General features: G+C 43.2%; 1 long non-coding RNA gene and 1 pseudogene across 1 annotated transcript in view; one reads left to right on the forward strand and one right to left on the reverse strand.

Annotated features, from left to right (window-relative positions):
* LOC147697700 (uncharacterized) overlaps positions 1–21,252 on the forward strand; it is a 268,884-nt gene that overhangs the window by 82,117 nt on the left and 165,515 nt on the right. The gene's annotated exons all lie outside the window — the stretch shown is intronic.
* On the reverse strand, positions 16,265–17,860 carry LOC147697701 (uncharacterized; annotated as a pseudogene).

Consider the following 21,252-nt stretch of genomic DNA (forward strand, 5'->3'; position numbering starts at 1 on the left):
TCAGTTAGCTCAAACGATAAATGAGTTATTCTATAATTGTTAGATTAAGGAGGGGTCTGTATAGAAATAGCACAAACTTGCAGTGAACTAAGAATGGCAAACAACCCCTGAAATGTTGCAGTGAGCGAGTCTTTCAAGAGAGGGACAGGACATTTCCACAGACGCTGAAAATCGAGATGCTTCTGTCAAGCGGTGGACCTGTGATTATTCCTTAGGCATGCAGTGGCTACTTGATGGACTCTGCCAATGCAGTACTTGATCATAGCCCTTGTGTTGAAGCAGAGATTCCATGCTTAAGTGCCTTAATTGAAAATGTTTTAATAAATAATAATAGGCACATTTATAAAGCGCAATGGTTACACTATGACCAGTGTGTCCCCGCGCTGTGGTAACGTTGCCCAGAATTCTACTACCCTCCTCTACCGCCCTACTTATCCCGGGGGAAGAGATAGGCTTTGGGATAGCATGATCCAACATTGGTAATCCCTTTCTCTTCTCTCTTGATGGCATGCTGTCCCTGCTTAACATTATCCTGGGCGTCCATTAAGGACGTTTGGTGATAGGAGAACTTGTGGCCATTGGCTTTGTTCCTGTCCCTGTGGTTGATGTTGTAACACTAGGGGACGTACTAAAAGAATCTGAAAGGCCCGAACTGGCCCAGGAACCAGTTGGTATCTTCTTACCAGCTCATAAGAGTGTGGTGTAGTATTCCCAAAATACTCACTAGCATTACTTGCTGTGACTGAGGTCAGTATTCACACCGCCAATCCTCTGAAATTGGGTATTTACTTTTTGACTGGCTGAACAACTCTTCATTGTGTTTTTGCAGTTAGTAGAGACCGGATGCCAAGAACAGTACAAATCTGTGTTACTCAGCATGCTAGTAATTGCCCTGCAGGAGGCATCTGTCGATAAATGCCAGGTATAACCTTCACAATAGGGTTTCCTTAGTTGGCATGTGGTCCTGTCCTGGTTTGTTTTAATGGTGAGTAGATATATTGGCGATTACATCTTAGGGTTCACATGGATGCTCAACATTGTCATTTATTGGGGTAGTACAGAGGCACTGCCCAAGTTGTTCCTCCATACATAAGCAAATCACAAATATAGGTGATGGGATTCTATCCATGTTCAAGATGGGGAGGACAGTTTTAGTATTGTCACTCTGACAGTTTCAAAGGTTATTTCACTTTTGGAAACTGTTGTGGTCTGAGGCCAACAAAAAAGGCTAAGCCATTGTATGTGATGTGAAAGTGGCATTTCCCCTTACTCCTATTGTAATCTACAACTATCCTAAAATGAACAATAGTCAAAAATCCTAAAATGAATTTAGGGCAGCAGAGTGACAGAACGATATATAACATATTAATAACGAAAATGTTTCAAGGCACCTACAGATGTGCATATGGTCAAGACCAGTTACACATATCATTTAGTAATGGAATTATGAAGTAGGCTTTTTAATATCCACTGTTCATTAATGTGTATGTGACCTACATTGTCTGCAGGCTTTCATCCTGCAACAAGTATTCTTCCACATAGAATTCTACAATAAAAAACACAGATTCGTAGCTGAATGTGGATGGCAGGTACTTTGCATAACAAAATTAAAATAAGTGTTTTGGAGTTTCTGTTTTTCTTTTACTTTTTTAAATATGGTAGTTTGATTGATGCAACATCTTTTCTGAGGGTTTCCACTACATAGTTCTAAGCCCTTTCTGCATACAACTTCCGTATTGGTAATGCTTAATCTTTAATAACTACATATTTGTTTCTGTCTGAAGGAATATATTATGACCCGAAGGAGCCAACAATTTAGGGGAGCTGCATGCAGTTGTGGTTCAGATTTAGGGCCTGATTTAAATCTTGGCAGTATAGATGCTGCGTCACAACGACGACGGAGTATCTATACTGCTAAGGCTGTGATCCGCCTCCCAAATGTGTATGTAGGTGGACCTTAGGTTTAATCACAGCAGAGACTACCCCAGTTCCACCGTGATTAAACACCCCTGACAGCCCTACGGAGTAAGGGTCATCAGCGGCAGACCTCTAATTCCACTCAGCTAATTTAGATGGGCAGAATTAGAGGCCAATTTTCACTGCCCATTTCTTCCATTACCACCAGAAAAACCCTGACGAAGAGGGTCACTGAAAACTGCTAAAGGCTTCCTTCTCCATGGGAGAGGACTTCTAAAGAAAATCCTGCTTCAGGATTTTCTTTATGAAACAAAAATGCAGATTGGTGTATGGCTTACAAAACCATGCACCAAACTGTAAACAGAAATAAGCACAGCAAATCAGAGTAGTGTTGGCCCTAGAACAACCCCACTGGTGCTAGCGTTAGAAATGTCAAATAATAGTGCTCAAACCCTTGTGGTTCCACTGCTCTGGATCTACTATACATATACAAGAAACGCTACTTAAGAGGGAATACCGCAAGTGTTATTCAACAATCTTTTTCTCAACATCCAGATTCGTTCACAATTTAATCACACAACTTTTATTCTTTTAATCCACTTAAGACGAGGAAGCCATACGATTTCCAAAAAGAATGTCTTTCTTAATGTTTCATTAAAAGTTTGCACTCCAGCCCAGCCAACGTGTTTTAACCTGTAAAGAGCTTCATTAGGGTTTGTGTAACCATATATAAATTCTCTAAAATTAGGTAGAATCTGTATAAATATGGCTTTGAGCATGCAGTGTCCCCACTCGAAATTTTTTGGAACTGGGTTTAGCCAGAAAAAATGTGGCATTGAGCAGGTAGTTTCCCCCAAGTGGGATCTGCAGAGTAAAGCAGTCTACAGAGCGACAGTGCTGTTACCGCAGGAAACCATTATGCTACAACAGATTGGGGCCCTTGGTCTTAGTCAACTTAGAAACATTCATTATTTTTACATTTCTATTTGTTTCTAAGGCAATGATTTTTCCAATTAACTTTTATTGGTGATGTTATTTTTTTCATATAAAAAATGAATCCCTTATCTATTTTTCTTTGTTTATGGTAAAGTAACGTGAGCATTTAAATTATTCATCTCTTTCACTGTACTGGTAGTTGTGCTTGCACCTCACACAAATTTTTCTTGCGTGTTTACGTGCAGCTCTGACCAAGGTACCAAAGGTTAGCCTAGGTTTGCTTTACGTTGATCTCTGTGGATTCTTCTATTTAGGTAGCATGGAGGAAAGTCACAGTTCACATCAAGGCTGTGTGTCCACCCCTCGCCGCGCCACCCTCCCTCACCTTCTTGATCCATCATAGCCTATAGTGTCGATCCTCTACTGTTTTTCATAACTTCCATTATCCTCTGATCTCAATAAGAACCGTAGCTTTTTAAACTTTACCAGTGTATTATGTGTGCGGGTAAATATAATGCATATTTATATATACATATATATATATATATATAAATATATATCTGTCTGGTTTCTACAAATGCTCCTCGTGCCGCGCCTGTAGATTTGGGGTCAACAAAACAGAGTATTATACACCCTTCAGTCCAACACCACATAAGATAGTGGGTAATTACAACTGCAAGACTGAGCTCGCAGTCTATGTTCTCACGTGCACCTGTGGTCTTAATTATATTGGTAGCACCAAGCTACAGGTGCACGTGAGAATCTTGCAGCATCTACGCGCCATCCTGCATAGTGACCCTAATTATCCGGTGGCGCGCCACTTCAAACAGGTGCATGATAACAATTTAAACTGTTTGCAATACTATGTGGTATCCTGTATCTCAAAACAACGTAGAGGGGGCAGTAGAGAATTATTGCTCAGGAGATTGGAAACCAGGTTCATCCTCAATTTTGACAGCAAGTGTCCTAATGGACTTAACAACACGAAAGATATGTACACTTGTGTGTAAAAATCACTATTTCACATATAAAAATTGCTGCTATGCTTAATTTAGCACATCACTTATTAGTGCCATGATGGTCGCAAGCTTATTGTATTTATGTAGGTAGTAATTTGGCTTCTTTGTTATAACATTATATATATGGATTTATCCAGAAATATTTAAAGACAAGGATTGATAATGAATTGTTGTTTAGATAACGAATGTATATTACACACATTCTAAAATTGTTGAAGTTGAACATTTTTAATAGATCACAATGATATGTGATAATAGTTCGTCAGCAACTACAACCAATTCCAAAGTATGTTTTCCATGTTTATGCCAACTAGCTGACCATGTGACCTAAGGGGGATGTGGTTTATTGTTTAAAAATGGCTACATACTAAGCAGTCTTTATGTGATCAAGGGCTCTCGAGCCCGAAACGCGTCATCTGTCTCTCGCTGTTATGGATATGGTTGAATAAAGAACATCTTGCCTGAGAAAGTGGTTTGCTTCTCCTTCTTTGCCGCTGTGGCTTTGGTGGAAGTGGCTGGAGTTTGTACTTGATTTATATATACATATATATATATATAAATATATATCTGTCCCCGACCTCAGCCCCACACCTCTCAGCTGAGGAGCACACAATGAATGCCACAGTGAATCTCTTTTTATTCATCTAACCTAATCCTGTTGTGATTTTTCAAAATTAAACCTAGCCTCTATGAAGGCTTCTCTTCATGTGGCTGCAATCTTCATTTGTGGGACCAGAAAGCTTACTGCATCACTCCAGTCATGATCATCTTCAGATGACTTTCTGTAACAGTCCACAATACATTGAAGTTGGCCTGCATAGTACATAAACTCCTAACATTCTAGAACACCTCAATAACCAGGTCTAAAAAGGACCTACTTGATTGGTTGACACTCTTTCTGGAGCTTATACAACAGTCTTCTTAAAATCACACAGCCATTTTCAGAGAGCGCACCGAAGTATGAGTCCTATTCCCCACATATTAATATCTAACTATTCTTATGAATCATTCAAAAGGAGTAGAAGTGCCTTCTTTTTCAGCAGCGTTGCCACCTTTAACTTCCTACATGCTATTCTTGGTATGGTTGTTTCTATTGATGTTTTTAATTACCTGACTTTACGATAATGTCTGCTGACACAGCTCTGTGTTCTGCAGTTATTTTAATTACCTAGAAATATTTATTGCAATTGTACATATTTATATAACCTCTGTTATAGTTATATTGTTCTTTGTCTCAGCTGAATGTTTATTTTTCCACTCAATGTACACACATGTATCTCGGTAAAGGTCTCTGTTAACCATTGTGTGTCTCTTACGTGCTATACAAAAACACTAAATAAATACATGTAACCATAATTTCAGAAGTGTCCTTTGCTAAATGGCTCGTAAAATTAAAATCCTCATCCTGCTGAACATGTGGAAATCACGCAAATCGTAATAAACTCTACACTCATGTAGTCAGGAAAACGAGTACATGACAGGAATGTATCTGAATACAACGCCATTCAATCTAAGTTGTGATATGCATGATTGTTTTAACATTTATTTTCTTATTGAAATTTATCAAAACAAACAGTAACTAAACCATCATAGAGAGCTACTGAGTAACCACTTACATAAGGAATAAAACCAAACCGGAAATCCAAGAGGTCACTGGAGGATACAGAGACCTTAAACCTATTCATGTATCTGTACCAAATGAAATTCATGACTCTGAGTCGGTCTGCCACATATGTGTACTGAATCTCATGCTCTATTCGAGGCATTTCAACCATGTGTCTTTCCCATAGGGAATGTGTGGGACGGCCACAAGCATCCAGTGCATTGTGATCCTAGCCTAGTCAATAAGAGAACCATATGTGTGAGTTTCCAAATGTGATGAGGGTGAGTTTTATTCATAGCGCAAAATAATGCGGTTATAATAAAATGTGCACAATTATCGTGCTGCCTTTAACGAAAAATAAAATGCGTTTATAAACGCAAAAATTATTGTAGGCAACCATATTTACTTGTACTCACCCCAATGGCTGAATTAACATTGCTTAAAAAGCTGATATGACCAGAAACGGGATATATGACGTTACAACTCATGCTTTTACCACGCTTGCCTTTACAACGCGGTTTTTACATCGCAATCCATTACAACGCATAGCGCTTAGAGGTGCTGGATAGTGAAAAGTTTAATTTTCTATTCCAACTCCAGTCCCCGTGGACATTAGGGAAGGTGTTGGATAGAAAATTAAACGTATTCCCTATCCTAGAGCGCTCCCCAGCGCAATGCGTTGTAATGGTTTGCGTTGTAATGCCTGCGTTGTAATGGTAGTGCGTTGTAAAAGTTTTGTTGTAAAGGGTGTATACCCCAGAAACACTATGTGTGCATAACATTTTTATTTTGTTACATTTTTCATTAGCATGTACTTCATAATAAATAATAATAGCTTAAATGTTTTCATATATTTCTGCAGAATGTTTCTGATTACACAAAGATCACTGCTAATTTGATTAGTGTTTGTCATTTATTAAGCTGATGAAGTTTGCTTATGAAAATGCAGCAGTTTTAAAGAATATGAATGGTTGTCCACATTTTTTTCTACATAGACTAGTGTTAAGGATTTTGGTATACTAGAAGGTTAGAAATGTAGTTTATAAGTGGAAAAGTAAACTTGAATGTGAAAATTACCCACATGAACTTATAACTGATACAACTTAATTGCAAACCTAACATTGCTGTCTGTGGACTATTGTATTCCTGTGAGAAGACGAGGAGTGATCCTGTTCTCATTAAGGCATCGAAAGCTAATTGTTTGACTAGAGACAGAAGGAGCAAAATATTGCAAAACTTCAGAAATGTGACTTCTATTATAGTAGGTGTTCTTAGAGTAGGGTACCACTCTTTTACAGAACTTGTCCACTTACCTAGACCCTTTTACCCAGACCTTATTCTAGGTTGCTCTGAGATTCTGATGTTCTTGAACTTCTCTTTATTGGCAGTTCTGCTTTGAATTATTTTTATCTATTGAGTTGACTTTAATGCTGAAACTTCATGCTTTCTCTTTCTCTCCCTCTCGAACTAGAACTCTTTATGGGTTCTGACTGACACCTTTTCCCCGATTCTTAGATTAGGTATCCTTTCCTTTATGAAATATGCTTAATGCATTTTGTTGTGATTTTTTTCTTATTGATTGATTATTGACTTATAATCAGAATCTAATGACTAAAATTGATGAATTTAACTTGTACTCTAGTAAAGATGATTTACTATAAGATTTGAATAATAAAGCCCTTTAACTCATACCAAACTCTCTTTTTTGATTAAAATTGGAATAGTGGTTGTGATTATAATTCATTTGATGTTCAGCTTCTGTCTTCCCTAAAACAACGCAAAGACCCATACGACCTCAGACAGAGACCAGAGATGGAATTAGCCTGTGTGAATGAAAACCGAGATTCTTTTAACAGAGAACTGATTCCTGCTCCAGCAAACTTGGTAGCAAGATAGTTTACGCTATGAAAAAAGGAGGTCTAAATAATTACCCTGAGTTAAAGTTATGCCCGAGTCCCATAGCCCAAATCCCAGAATTTGAAGACTGAAAAGGTGCGGTTTCTAAGGCAGTTGCTGTATTGTGTGATGCACTCACTTGGCCCCAACCGCGAAGACGACACAGAAGATGATGCTGGACCTCCTATCTCACCTGAGGACAATGCAAGTCAAGGAACCAAAACCTTAGATCTCGCACTGTCCTCCTGGGGGAAAGGGGGTTGGGATATAATAAGAAAAGAGAGACTTACAGTACTGGATCTGCTCAGCTGCTGTGCGACACTGCGTAAAAGGATTTGTCACTTCTGAGACCTTCTATGTTTGCGAGGTAGATGTGCACTGGACCAGAACCTCTGGATTTGTGATGACTCAATGCATTGGAAATAACAAGAGGAGGGCATTACCATCAGTACACTAACAAGTCGTAACATACACAAGCATTAACTTTAGGAACATAAGCTTACACGTTTAAGCAGCAGCTCTGCATGAGTGCAGATACCAAAATCGCAGATTGAAGTGTGGCACTCCTATGAATAGACTCAAAACATAGATTGGAATTATTTTCACTCCCCAAGATACAATCAGAGCAATGGTGGGAGTTATTTAAACTCCTAAGGATACGCTCGGAGGAAAGGTTGGAATGACTTGCACTCTTAGGGATACATTCGATACATTGGGTGGGGCACAATGTTGATGCATTTATCAAAGACTCTGAGATTCTTTCTCTTGGCACTACTGTTCATCAGTGAAACACAGAACTAAAGTCTTTAATCCTTGAGCAGTGACAGTTCTAGCATCAAGGTTGTAGGAAGAGTCCAGAGTATAAACACTCAAGAAGCGCTGGAGTAATTCACAAAGAGGACATGGAGTAAAAGTCTATAGTCTTTGAAGATGGGGATACTTGGTCATGTTTACTACTGTAGGAGATTTAGTGCACAGTAACCTGATATGAAATACTTAGCCTAGTTCTTCCACTTGACTGAATGTCAAAGAAGATCTTGAGGCATGGACTCAGGGAGTTGGAAGGGGTCCTGAGTAGCTGTGCAGGACTGAGCGAGGAGGAAGATGTTGAGACAGCGGGTCCCACGGGAACAACCCACTTTTCAGATTGACTTTAAGGAGACTGGAGCGCTTCTTGATTCTGGCAGGGTTCTTCAGGTGAGTGGGAAGAGTGAAGCTTGTTCTGCAAGGAACAAGGCCAAGCCATAATTCGGGCTTGGGTGGGGTTTAAATACCCTCTCGAAGGCTTAATGGATGGACTTAGATCACGTGCTGCATGCAGGCACATGGCTGCCTGTAAGGTTCTCAAACTTTGGGGAAAAACATGTGTTAGTACACTCTCCATGACTTTACAGACTGGGCAGGTGCAACTTGTTGATCGAAACTAAATAACAGCAAACAAATGTATTGTTTTCACTGTGCATAATAGAAAACACCATGGCCCCAGTAACAGCGAGAGCACTGTTTGCTATTGGCTCACATAATTCTTTTTTGTGAAGCTAGCAGGGACTTAATGGAAAACTACACTAAGGCCCTAGGAACAGCAAGAGTGGTTAATCCATTGGTTCACAGGATGTAGGGAACGCTTGCAGGGGTTCAGGCGTAATGGAAGTTATTGGTGTTGGGGAAGCTGCGGTCCTGTGGGTGCTGGGGAAGCATCAGTCATGAGGTCGCTGGGGGAACATTAGCCATGAGGGATGCTGAGGGCTCATCAGTCATGAGGGTGCTGGGGGGACATTAGCCAGCAGGAATGCTGGGGGTGCATCAGTCTTGAGGGTGCTGGGGGAACCCTAGCCATTAGGGATGCTGGGGGAACATCAGTTACAAGGGATGCTGGGGAAGCATCAGTCATGGGGGAGCTTGGGGAACCATCAGTTATAATAGCATAGCGTGCATAGGGCGCAATAGGTGTAAAGCAGCATGAGCTGTGTGCGCTAGACCACTACACAAAGGATGCAAGAGGGGGTTGTGACATATTGGAGGTGGGAGAATTAATAAGGTTATGCATCGTGAATTGTGATTGTTGTTTTTTTATTCATGATGTTTTGGAATAAGCATTTTGAATGAAATTAGTGATGTTTATTGTGAAGAATTTGAAGAGATTACCGGACTCTGAAGTAGTCTAAGACTCTGCGATATTAAGATAAGTGTAGAATATACTGTGTTTTTCATCTCTGCTAAAGATTTGTGGTGTTGGAGGGAAATCTCTCAAACAAAAGCCAAGATTCAATTGACAAAGTAATATGGGATCTGATAGAGACTTTTAGCTGCATATTACTTATCTTGAAATTCATAGGTGTCAGACTGGATCTAGAAACGTTTGCGTGAGCAGTACCCCTGCCTGCTGTCGGGTTGCTCCGTTTGGTTCTGTGTGGCATTGTTTGCTTAGTTGGTGCCGATGTGACGTAGCAGTCACCTATATAAGCGCCACCCAGGCGCGCGAATGCCAGTTCTTTTTGCTCCACTTCAGTTTGCACTGCTCTGTCTCTTTTTGACTTTTTTAAACGTTTTGTCGAATATTTTTTGTAGTGTATCAAGGGAATATCCTCTAGAAAGGTATGGTTCAAATCGTTTGGCGCCTATCACCGCACCATGTCTGTTACCGATCTGCGTCTTGTGTGCTTATGGTGCCTCGAGCGTGACCACGATTCAAAGTTGTGCTCGGACTTCCGGGCCATGGCACCGAAGGCTTGGAGGGAGCAGTCCCTAAAGTTGCTTGCGGTCCGGCAGTTGATGCCGTCTAGCATGACTCCTTGGAGGTCTTAGTCCTGATCGAGGAGAAAAAGGCCGTGGTACCACTCCAGAAGCCGCAAATCTTCTTCGTTACCCTCAAGGTTCTCGGGACACTCTGGGGAGAAAGAAGTCTAGACGGACTCCAACTTCACCTTGTCGTCGGCTGGCAAGAAGAGTGGGAAACATTGACGTTCCAGGCACGGTTCTGCAGAGCAGCGCCTCCCCCATTTCTGGGAGCCGTAGCAACTCCTCTTCAAATAAAATAATTTTATAAGCTCATGCGTCGCATATTTGAATAGGCCAGCCTCTAAGGTGCGCTTTCGTGTCCCGCTAGATCGGAGCAGGCCCCATCTGGTTCCGAGCCAGCTGCTTCGCGGGGTCTCATGGATTTGATTATGGATATATGCCAGTTGTGCCAACGTGACCTTTTCCGACCCGGTCTTGACTTCAATGCTCCCAGCGGCACCAGCCCCATTCTCATCCCAAACGTCTCGAATTTGAAATGGCTTTGATCGATGCCGATTCTGCGGTCGACAGGGCCGAGTGGACTAGTGTTATTTTCTGAGCCTTTTTGAAGAGCAAACCGGAATGGGGGAAGAGTGGTAGAGGTCACTGGACCTTTATAACACCAGTTAGCCACCCATGGTGATAAATTGGACTGGTGTAAGGAACTAGCAGAGAACAGTGTACTGGAAATCCTCTCCAAATTCTGGTTTGCTCTCTCTACCTACTCTGACTATGGAGGAGGGAGCATCTTATGCAGTTGTGGTGAAGAGGGCAGCAGAGGTCCTTGACCTTGTAACTTCCCTCAGTGGCGTTCAAGACTAACCTCTTGACTGAAGTGCTTCAGCCTTGGGGCTTCCTTATCTAAACCCCTATTGCTCTTTAACAATCCACTGACTGATGTCTTTCTAGGAACTTGGTCCAAGCCTAGCACTGGGGGCACTGTGAACAGGACAATTGCCCACCGCCATTGCCCAACCTCGGGTCGTCCTAGTTTTCTCAGTCAACACCCCACCCTCGAGGGCTTGGTAGTCAAAGTCTCGACTTCCCATGACGTGGTCCCTACCACAGGGAATCCAAGAGGCTGGTCACACTTGGGAAGAAGATGTTTTCTTCTGCCAGCCTAGCATTGCGGTTGGTTAACATTGCATGCCTTTTGGGCCTTTCTGATACCTATGGTTAACGGTTGCATAAGTGCTGCCACAGTTCCCGGAGGAGTCCTTTCACAAGCAGTGAGAAATGGGAGGGATGCCGCAAACATTATTATAAAGTGTGGTCTGGGTATGACTGACCTGCTGGGCTGAGCAGTTTTGTCAATGGTGGTCATATGACTCCACGTCTGGCTGAGAACATCTGGCTTTTTGGGTGCTGTCCAGACCAATCTTTTGGACATGCCCTTCAGTGGGACTCATCTATTCGGAGAGAAGGCAGACATGGCACTGAAAGTCTTCAAGGACTCGCGGGTAACGGGGAAGTCCTTGGGCCTCACCGCCACACCTCACTCCCAGTCAGTCTTTCACCCCTATCGTGGCTATGGAAAGGACTTTCAACCGTATAAGCCATAACACATCCACCTTCCTGTGCAGGCTTCCCAAGTTGTGCGAGGACGTGGACACAGTGCATTCCGATCCCATGGGAATGGTAGCCAGAAGACATCCGCCACCAACATCTCGGCAGCTTCTACAAAGCCTTCCTAGTTTGGTTTTGCAAGAACTTGGGAGCCAAGTTGGAGGGAGAATCCAACATCATCTCCTCGATTTTCAGTCCAGAAGATTGGACAAATTGGTTTTGCTGATCATTCGGAGGGGTTACTCCCTTCCTTGCCAATCTTTTCTCCCACCTTTACAGCCATCTCAAGAACATCTGGTGAAGGATCATCTTATCTTGCTCCGAGAGGAAGCTACAGCCTTTCTTGCCAAGGGGATTATGTGAAAGGGTTCCAACATCATAAGTTGGCATTAATTGGTATTCCCGCTACGTTCTAATATCCAAAAACAACAAAGGTCTTCATCCTAATCTAGACCTCCGAGCCATCAATCTCTTCTTAAAAAAGGAGACATTCAAGATGCTCATCAAGTTGGCTCCGGTTTTGTCTGCCCTTGACCAAGGAGACTGGCTGGTAGTGTTGGACTTGCAAAATGCATATTTTCATATTCGCATCTTTTCTGCCCACAAGCGTTACCTGCGGTTCAAGGTAGGCCAAGGGCACTTTCAGTTCGCTGTGCTTCCCTTTGCCCTTACCAGTGCCCCATTGGTGTTCACCAAGGTGATGGTGGTGTTAGCAGCTCATCTGCGTAGGTTGGGGGTTTCAGTCTTCCCCTACCTCGACGGCTGGCTGTTGAAAGTGGCCTTACCCCAAACTGTCGTCTACTACCTCCAGACTACTACAGACCTCTTGTATTTGCTGGGGCTCACTATAAACGTGCCAAAGTCTCACCGGACTCATTTCCAGACACTCCCATTCATCAAAGCTGTTCTGGACACAGTACAGTTTCAGGCTTATCCTCCCCAGCAGCGAGTCCAAGATATTCAGGTTATGATACAGATATTTCAGTCTCTATCCTGGATTGTGATGATATTGACTCTGAGGCTGCTGAGCCTCATGGCCTCCTCCATCCTATTGGTAAATCATGCTGGGTGGCATATGCGGGTTCTGCTGTGGGACCTGAAGTTCCAGGTGGGGCAGCATCAGGGTAATCTCTCCAACATGGTCCAGATCTCAGAAGAAACTGCAAAGGAACTGCAGTGATGGCTTACGAACTGCAATTGGGTCAAAGGCAGACCCCTCTCCCTTCCCCAACCAGATTTCACATTAGTGTTGATGGGTCACTCTTGGGACGGCTATCAGAGAGAGGTGAAGATCAGAGGACTCTGGCCTCCAGCAGAATGTGGACTCCACATCACCCTGTTGGAGCTCTGAGCGATCTGACTAGCATTGAAAGCATTTCTTCCCTTGATGTAGGGGAAGTTGGAGCAAATTTTCACAGACAACACCATCGCCATGTGGTACTGCAACAAGCTGGGTGGGGTGGGGTTGTGGACCCTTTGTCAAGAAGCCTTGCATCTCTGGACATGGCTGGAACAGCAGGACATAATCCTGGTGGTTCAACACCTGGCAGGTTCTTTGAACTCCAGAGCAGATTAACTCAGCTGTCGATACCTAGCGGATCACAAATGGATTCTCCAATCGGAGGTGGCTCAAGGTCTCTTTCAGTAGGGGGGAGAGCCTTGGTTAGATCTGTTTGCCTCCGAAGAGAACGTGCAATGTCAGCAGTTCCGTACGTTGGAGTCTCCAAGGCGGCTATCGCTCGGCGATGCTTTTCGTTGTGAGTGGAACTCAGGCTTCCTGTACGCCTTTCTGCCCATACCACTTCTGCCCATAGGTCTCAAGAAGATCAAGAAAGGCCGGGCCCAAGTCATTCTTGTGGTTCCGGACTGCATACAGAGAGTTCGGTATCCCGAGCTTCTGAAAATGAGCATTAATCCTCCGATCAGGCTGCCTCTTCGGGATGATCTGTCCCAGCAGCAGGGGAGGGTCCTCCACCTCAACCTGTCAACTGCCTCCTTGCATGGAGATTGATCGACGATAGTTGATAGCTTTTGACCTTCCTCCCGAAGTTTGCAAAGTTATCTTGGCGGCCAGGTGGCCCTCCACCTGCCGTTGTCAAAAATTGGTTAAATATTGTACAGAAAAGTCTATTGACCCGCTTTCTGCCCCTCTTTCTGATATTCTACTCTTTATTCTTACCCTTGCCCATCAGAACTCTGCTTTGGGCACTCTCAAGGGTTATCTCTCTGCTCTGTCCACTTTCCTGTGGCTACCTAACCAACCTTCTTTACTTAAGTCGTCGATTGTAAATAGGTTTCTGAAAGGGCTTGTACATATGTTCCCCCCTTCGCCCTTCTTCATGCCGCAGTGGGATCTGGGCCTGGTTCTCACTTTTCTCATGTGTTTTCCCTTTGTGTCGCTTCCCAATTGTCCCCTTTGACTGCTTACCATCAAGGCAGCCTTTCTAGTGGCAATAACATCTGCCAGGAGTGAGCTGCTGGCTTTATAATCTAAGCCTCACTATCTTATGGTATTCCGGACAAGGTGGTGCTGCCTACCCGGGCCTCTTTCCTACCTAAAGTGGTGTCCCCATTCCATTTGGGACAATCTGTCACCTGCCCACCTTTTATGCTCCTCCATATCCTCTAAGGAGGAAGAACGACTCCACTGTCTGGAATCAAAAGAGAGCGTTGTTGTTATAACTTGACCACACTCAAGAGTTCCAGGGGGAGGAGCAACTCTTCGTGGGCTATGTAGGAGCTAAAAAAGGTTGGGCAGTTCAGAAACAGCCATTTCACGCTAGGTCGTTCTCTGAATCAAGATCTGCTACACCCTGGCTAAAAAGCAGCTTCCTGGGGCTTACAGGGACATTCCAGCAGATGAAAAGCTGTGACCACGTCGTTAGTTTGTGGCATTCCAGTCCTGGACATCTGTCAGGCAGCAAATTGGGCTTCCCTGAATATGCTTTCCAAGCACTACTGCCTGGACAGTCAGGTCTGCACAGATGGGCACTTCGCCCGTTCGGTCCTGCAGGACTTCTTAGTATAGTCAATTTGTCCTCAGCCCACCACCTGGATGCTATGACGGGTATCTATTCAGAGGTAAAGTATCTGCAGCTAGTTGCTTACCTTCGGTAACGCAATATGTGGTAGAGACAATATCTAGCTGCAGATTCCTTACAGACTCACCCATGCTACCTCGCTTTGCGTACACATTTTCAGGGCTAGTGTTGCTCCCTTTTCAGGGCTCTAATTTGGGCACACACTAGTTAGTTCACTTCATGGCGCTGCGCTTCTCGTGTGGAAAGTAATAAAAAGTAACTGACGTCCGTGCATCTGGGTGGCACCTATATTGGGGACCACAATGTCACATCTGGCGCTAACGCGCCATGTGGTACAGAACGGAGCCACCCGACGCTACGCAGAGGTACTGCTCGCACAAATGTTTCCAGATCAAGTCTGAAGCCTGCGAAATTCAAAGGTAATGAATCTGCAGCTAGATATTGTCTCTACCAGATCATCTGTTACCAGATCATGCTCTTTAATGCACTACAGCAGCTGGGGAGATCAGTCCGCTCCAGAAAGACTGAACTCTCATGGCTGAAGTTTTAGCTCAAAGCCAGCGGTATTTCAGCTATTAAACCGCAACAGAAAAGGTTATAAATACATCATTTGCATAAGTAATGTTCACACATGACATACAAGATAACATCAGCAGATGTAGCAATTTTTCGGAACAAAAGTGTATGTATGTGGGCCCCGCCTTGCATGATTAGCAGAAAATCCTTATAGGAGTTTCTGTTCTCAGAATTTAAGCGGTATCAAGGATATATTTATCTGACTGCACAAAACGGGGTTATATCTTGCTAAATGCTGTTTGAGCCAAGCTATCTGACCTTTTGCATGTAGCTTCTCTTGCCAAGCTATCTAGCCTTTAGGTGTCAAGTGCGGTTTCAGAAGAAGAGGGCATTTGCGTCATTATGTCCTAAGGCAGGATGCACAACTTGGGGCCATTCTGGGTATGTGCTTAAGCAAAGGGGTGTATATGACAGCAGCATATCTAGAAACGAAACAGGCCCTATTGTGTTTGTCGCAGCTCTGCTTGTCCTTTTCAGCAGACAGGGATGGTGGTGACCTATTTTTGTTGCATCTCTACTAATCACTGCTGTTCTGTCGTGTTTCCTGAGTCTGAAGGGTGATATGATCTCTTTTTGTGTGGCAGCCCAGCTAACTAACCACAAAATATTTGCTGACATTAACGTGTGATGTGACATGTCTATTTCTGATTAATCTACTGTGTTTCATCACGTCTCTGCTTCTATGCATGGGCCTGTTTCTACCTACAGTGGCTTAAAATTATCCTAACCGAAAAGGTCCGCATAGGGGTCTGAGTCTGGGGTCTTAAATCTTTGTGAGTCTCTACCTTATACATCTCATTATTCCCTATATCATTCCCCCCTCTAGTTGATTCTTTAACTACCACTTCTACTCTCCCATCTTCTAAGGGGACCACCTCCTACTCACTTCTCTGTCCCCTGACATCCTTAGTGCTTTTCCTATTCATAAACGCTCATCCCATCTTAACTTTCATCCTATTGCAGCATGCTAGTGCCACCTGAAAAATAAGACATGTCAAGAGCAACACCACAAACAGAGGCAACAAGGCCTTGAATAACCCTGACATCCTAGATGGCACACATGTGAACCACCCCTCACACCACACGTCAGAGTCACCTCCCTCGTTGACAATTTCATTTGTAGGTCATGCAATATCTGAATGGCCTCAGTCAGTGTCCCATTGGCCGCATCATTTGCCGGCACATACTTGCAGCAAGCCGACCAAATCTTCTTGCACACAACCGGCTTCATGTTCGTAATTAGGTCCAGCACATATTTGTGCTGCATTACCATCAGTCAAATGAATCGTAGTTCTTCTTTAACCACATTGAATCTGTCTTCTGTTACAATTGATGGCCTACAGGAGTTCCCACTGTGTTCTTAGCAGCCAGTGGGCTGTTGCTTTCGCCTGAACAAATGGTAGGATACTTCTGAAGAAGAGCTGGGCGTTGTTGAATAGTCTGTGTTCCTGTGAAACATCTTCCCAAACTGCAATGCCAAAGTATTCTGCAGCTCTTTTCTTCACGTGGTGATGCAACAAGGTTGTTTGACGGCTCATGGGATGGTAATGTAATGTTGCAATGTCACTCCTGGTATCATCAGGGAGAGGGTGTGTAGAGTCACAAGTGAGCAGAGGCCATTCCAGTTCGGGGATAGCTGCATGTGGAGCCAGAATCCACATTGGAGGACTGGCCGGTACTCATTCTGGACGATGGTACGACCTTCCTAAGATGCCACAATGTAATATCCTTTTTTCCCAATCTGCATAAGTCAGTTTTTACCCTGCTTTCTTTATCATTGACATCTCCTTCATTATCTCTTGTTTTTCTGTCAGGACTTGTAGGACTTCATGGGTGGTATGATATCTAGTTGTGTTAACTAGTGCAGTAACAGGGCTAACATGCGTTGTTTATAGCCGGGCTTTTATTCTACATGAAAAGGAGTGCAAGAGACAGTGTGCAATGTGTAACAAAGCAGGGTAGAGAGGGTGAAGGTCAATATTCTTATCAGCAATTCTGTGCATTCATATAATAGTTGATGTAGGATAAAAGAAATAGAAATACACAAGGGCTAAAAGGATCATTATTAGTGCTCCGAGGAGGAAAAAGAAAGCTGAAACACATAACTTGAAATAAGTATCTTGGAGCGGTAGAGGAAGGCTTCAGTCCGGTTGCTTCACCTGTTCTCTCACCTCTCTTACATGCTCGGTGTCCAAAGGGATGGACGGCAAGGCTGGGGCCAGGCGGATGTCCGTGAGGTGGAACCATGGTTTGTGACCTTGTGCGTTCACCGCTGTATCTGTGCTGTCTGTCACAGGGAAGGGTCGGTTAAATCTGATGACTTTCAACTTGTGAATACAGTTCCTGGTATTGACTAAAGTTCCCAATTGAAGGGGTGTCGTTTTGTCATCTGTTGGAGGTGCATTGGCTCGCTTGCCAGCTGCACGTGTCACCTGTTTAGAGAAGAACTTTGCAGCTTTTGTTAGCTGTACCATGTAAACAGTCAGTTCAGCATTTACAACTTCAGGTTCATTCTGAGTCTGCAACATGTCTTATTGGTGGCACAAATATGGTCATTATTCTCCCCGTCACTATCTGATGTGGGGTCAAATAGTGATTTGATTCTGGGGAGTTTCTCAGAACAAACAGTGCTACCGGGAGACAGTACAACCAGTTATTTTCAGTGTTATACACAGTTTACTTATTTTGTTCTTGAGGAGTCCATTGAGTCTCTCCACAATGCCATTGCTTTAGGGTGATAAGCTGACAAGAGTTTGTGTGTTATTCCTAACAGGGAGAAGATCTTATTTAAGAAGTGTGTGCCAATGTCCGATCTGATCCCTTCAGGAATGCCCCCCCAGGATATCACCTTGCAGATCAGAAATTTAGCAGCAGGCTTAGCATCACAGTGGCCACAAGGTTCTGCTTCTATGAACAGACTACAACTATGAGGTAGCAATAATAATTGCATCTGTCAATCAGTATAACCAATGTGCGGTTCCTCAAAGGGTCCTTGTGGTCGGGGGATTGTGGAAACTATTACCTTGAAGATGGGATTTGGTGGTGCTGGCACATGGTGCACATGTGTAAGTACATTGTGATCATGTCATGTAAGTTGGGAGTAAACCAATAATGGTGTATTTTAAGGGGCATGGCTCTAGCAGTGTGTGAAGGGAAATGTAACTGGTTTAGGGCTTCCCCTTGTATATGTTATGTTATTTTATGTTATGTTATACCGTATTTATAGAGCGTGCAGCTACTCAAAAAGAGTGTCCCGGCGCTAGCAGAGCACAACATATATGGAAACAGGTAGAGACAGCTCATAAAGAGAGGGGAAATTATCGCTGGAATTGCCACGTTTTGAGCTGTTTCCTAAAAAGCCAAGTATCAGATAATTCCCTCAATGTGGCAGGCAGTTTATTCCACAAGTGGGCAACTTGAACTTGGAAGGAGCGTCTGCCTTTACGAGAGCGTGCACATTTTGGTACATTTATCAAATCGAGATGGAATGATCTTAAGACTCTGCCGGGCGAGTAGAAACTCACTCTTCTCTTGATGTACTGAGCACCGGAGTCGTGCAGAGATTTAAAAGCCAATGTCAAGGCCTTAAACTGAATTCTACGGCGGATAGGGAGCCAATGCAGATTCCTAAGGTGGGAGGAAATGTGAGCAGGAGAGCCCAGCATATGGCTCTAGCTGCAGCGTTCTGCACCACCTGGAGTTTACTTAACAAATAATCCGGAAGACCCAAGTAGATGACGTTAACGTAGTCCAGTCGTGAAGTAATAAGAGCCTGGACTACCGTCCTTCTGTGGGCGAGTGACAGAAGGGGTAAAAATTTATGGAGTGATTTCAGAGTTCAGTAGCAGGTTCCTGCCACTGATTGAATCTGCTTCTTCATGTCCAAGGAGTCATCCATTTGTACCCCAAGTTTTCTGGCTACTCCCACCGAAGACTCAGGGGGGGACATATCGGATGGCCACCATTGCCTCCATTCATCTGGATCAGAAGCCCCAAAGAGAATCACTTCTGACTTTTCCGAGTTTCACTGGAGCTGGTTAAAACTAAACCAGGAAAAGATTTTCCTCAAGCAGTTATTGATTTTCTCCCCATCAAAAGCTTCTCCTTTTGCACAGGTGAATAGTAACTGAGTGTCTTCCGCGTAAGATATAATTATTGCTTCCGCCTCTTCAGCCAGAGGGGCGAGGGGGGTCATGTATAAATGAAACAGTAAAGGACTTAACATAGACCCTTGTGGTACCCAGACCGTCATAGAAGGCATGCAAGAAGAGAAAGGCGGGTTTCAAATTTCCTGTATAAATTAAACAGTAAAGGACTTAACATAGACCCTTGTGGTACCCCAACCTTCATAGAAGGCATGCAAGAAGAGAAAAGCGGGTTCCACATTTCCTGCCTTCTATTCTCCAAAAAGGAGGTGAACCATTTCAACACCGTGCCCCCAACTCCGCAGTCCCTCAGTCTCTGAAGGAGTTTATCATGGGGCACAGTGTCAAACGCGGCAGACAGATCTGACAATATTAAAGCCGCTCTTCCGCCTATCTGTCTATAATAAATCTGTTCCTGTCTGTGTGCATCCTCTGGCTTCCCACAATTGTTTCTCAAGTTCTGGGGCACTTTCTTGTTTCTCTCTTAGGTGCAGGTGAGCTGTGTCTGTTTAATGTCTGGAATCATCCAGGGAGCCCGAAGGTAACCCTGTGTCACTAGCTGATGAGTCATTAGCCAGCAAAACTGAGGCATGTCCATTGTTAAGGGGGCGTCTTGCTGCATCCTTGGCTGCCAATCAGCTGTGGCATCTCCCTGGAATACAAAGTCCTGGGCATTAGTGTGGGCTGCACACTTCACCACTGCGACTGCTTGTGGCAGTTGCAATGCTTGTCAGTCAAAATCAATTTATTCGGTGAATTAAAGCCATAAAAGCATACTACATTAAAAATACAGTAAAACATTTTTTTTAAATGTTTCAAAGTCACATACACCACAAAATACAGAAAACAAAATCTAGATCATCAATATATACAGAAGTATTTCATAACATTTTTTTTAAATACTAATTGTTGACGGTTCTTCCCTTTCTCCTTATTCTTACAGCTGCGCTCAAAAAGCTAGCTATGTTAATAATCTCCCAAACATTGTTCAACATTTATAAATATATAATAGCAGGTCTAGCGTGTATAAAACCTTTGCCTTTTAAAATGGGTAAAATGAACCGGTTTCGGATGTACAAAAAACGCTCACAAAATAAGACAAAATGCATTGAGTCCTGAGTAGAAAAATGATTACAGGTACATACATTCAAGTTCTCCGGCTTTTTCCAACCCATTGGTTCTGCAAGGAGCAAATGTAATAGATTCAATCTGAATCTCACCAGAAGGAAACAATGTTGCTGATTGGTAACTATATTTAAATATGGCTCAATCGTTTGTGATGTGGTTAACAACTGGTGTGTCCACACTAGAGGTTTACTTAATTCCCTAGCCTCTCTATCCATTTGTGATAACTGCAGGTATGTACTTTTAATCCAGAGCCTATCTGCCTTTAGGAGTTTCTCTGGGAAGCTAAATAGCTCTGGTATCCTCAAATAAGATGCAGTCCTTTTTATGTAGCTTAGCCAGGGGATACTGCTTGCTAGGTCAAGAGCTAAACAGTTGCAAATAATTTTGCGGTTCATCTCAAGCTCCGGATTTATCCAGATACCTTTCCATTAAATAAAGGAACCATTCCTATTATGTCTGATATAAAACCTAAACCTGTTTCTTGGTGGATAATATAGGTAGATGTTGGGTAGGTCATGCTGCGTTTCATGACTAAAAATCCTCTAAATACAATTATGGGGTTTGAGTCAATCTCATAGGTATCCTAGTACCTAGAAACCACTTGTGAACCTTTTGCTGTTTAAATATTTTAACATAACATAATAATT

The sequence above is a fragment of the Lissotriton vulgaris genome, chromosome 8 (genome assembly GCF_964263255.1).
Source record: "Lissotriton vulgaris chromosome 8, aLisVul1.2, whole genome shotgun sequence".
Lineage (NCBI taxonomy): Eukaryota > Metazoa > Chordata > Amphibia > Caudata > Salamandridae > Lissotriton > Lissotriton vulgaris.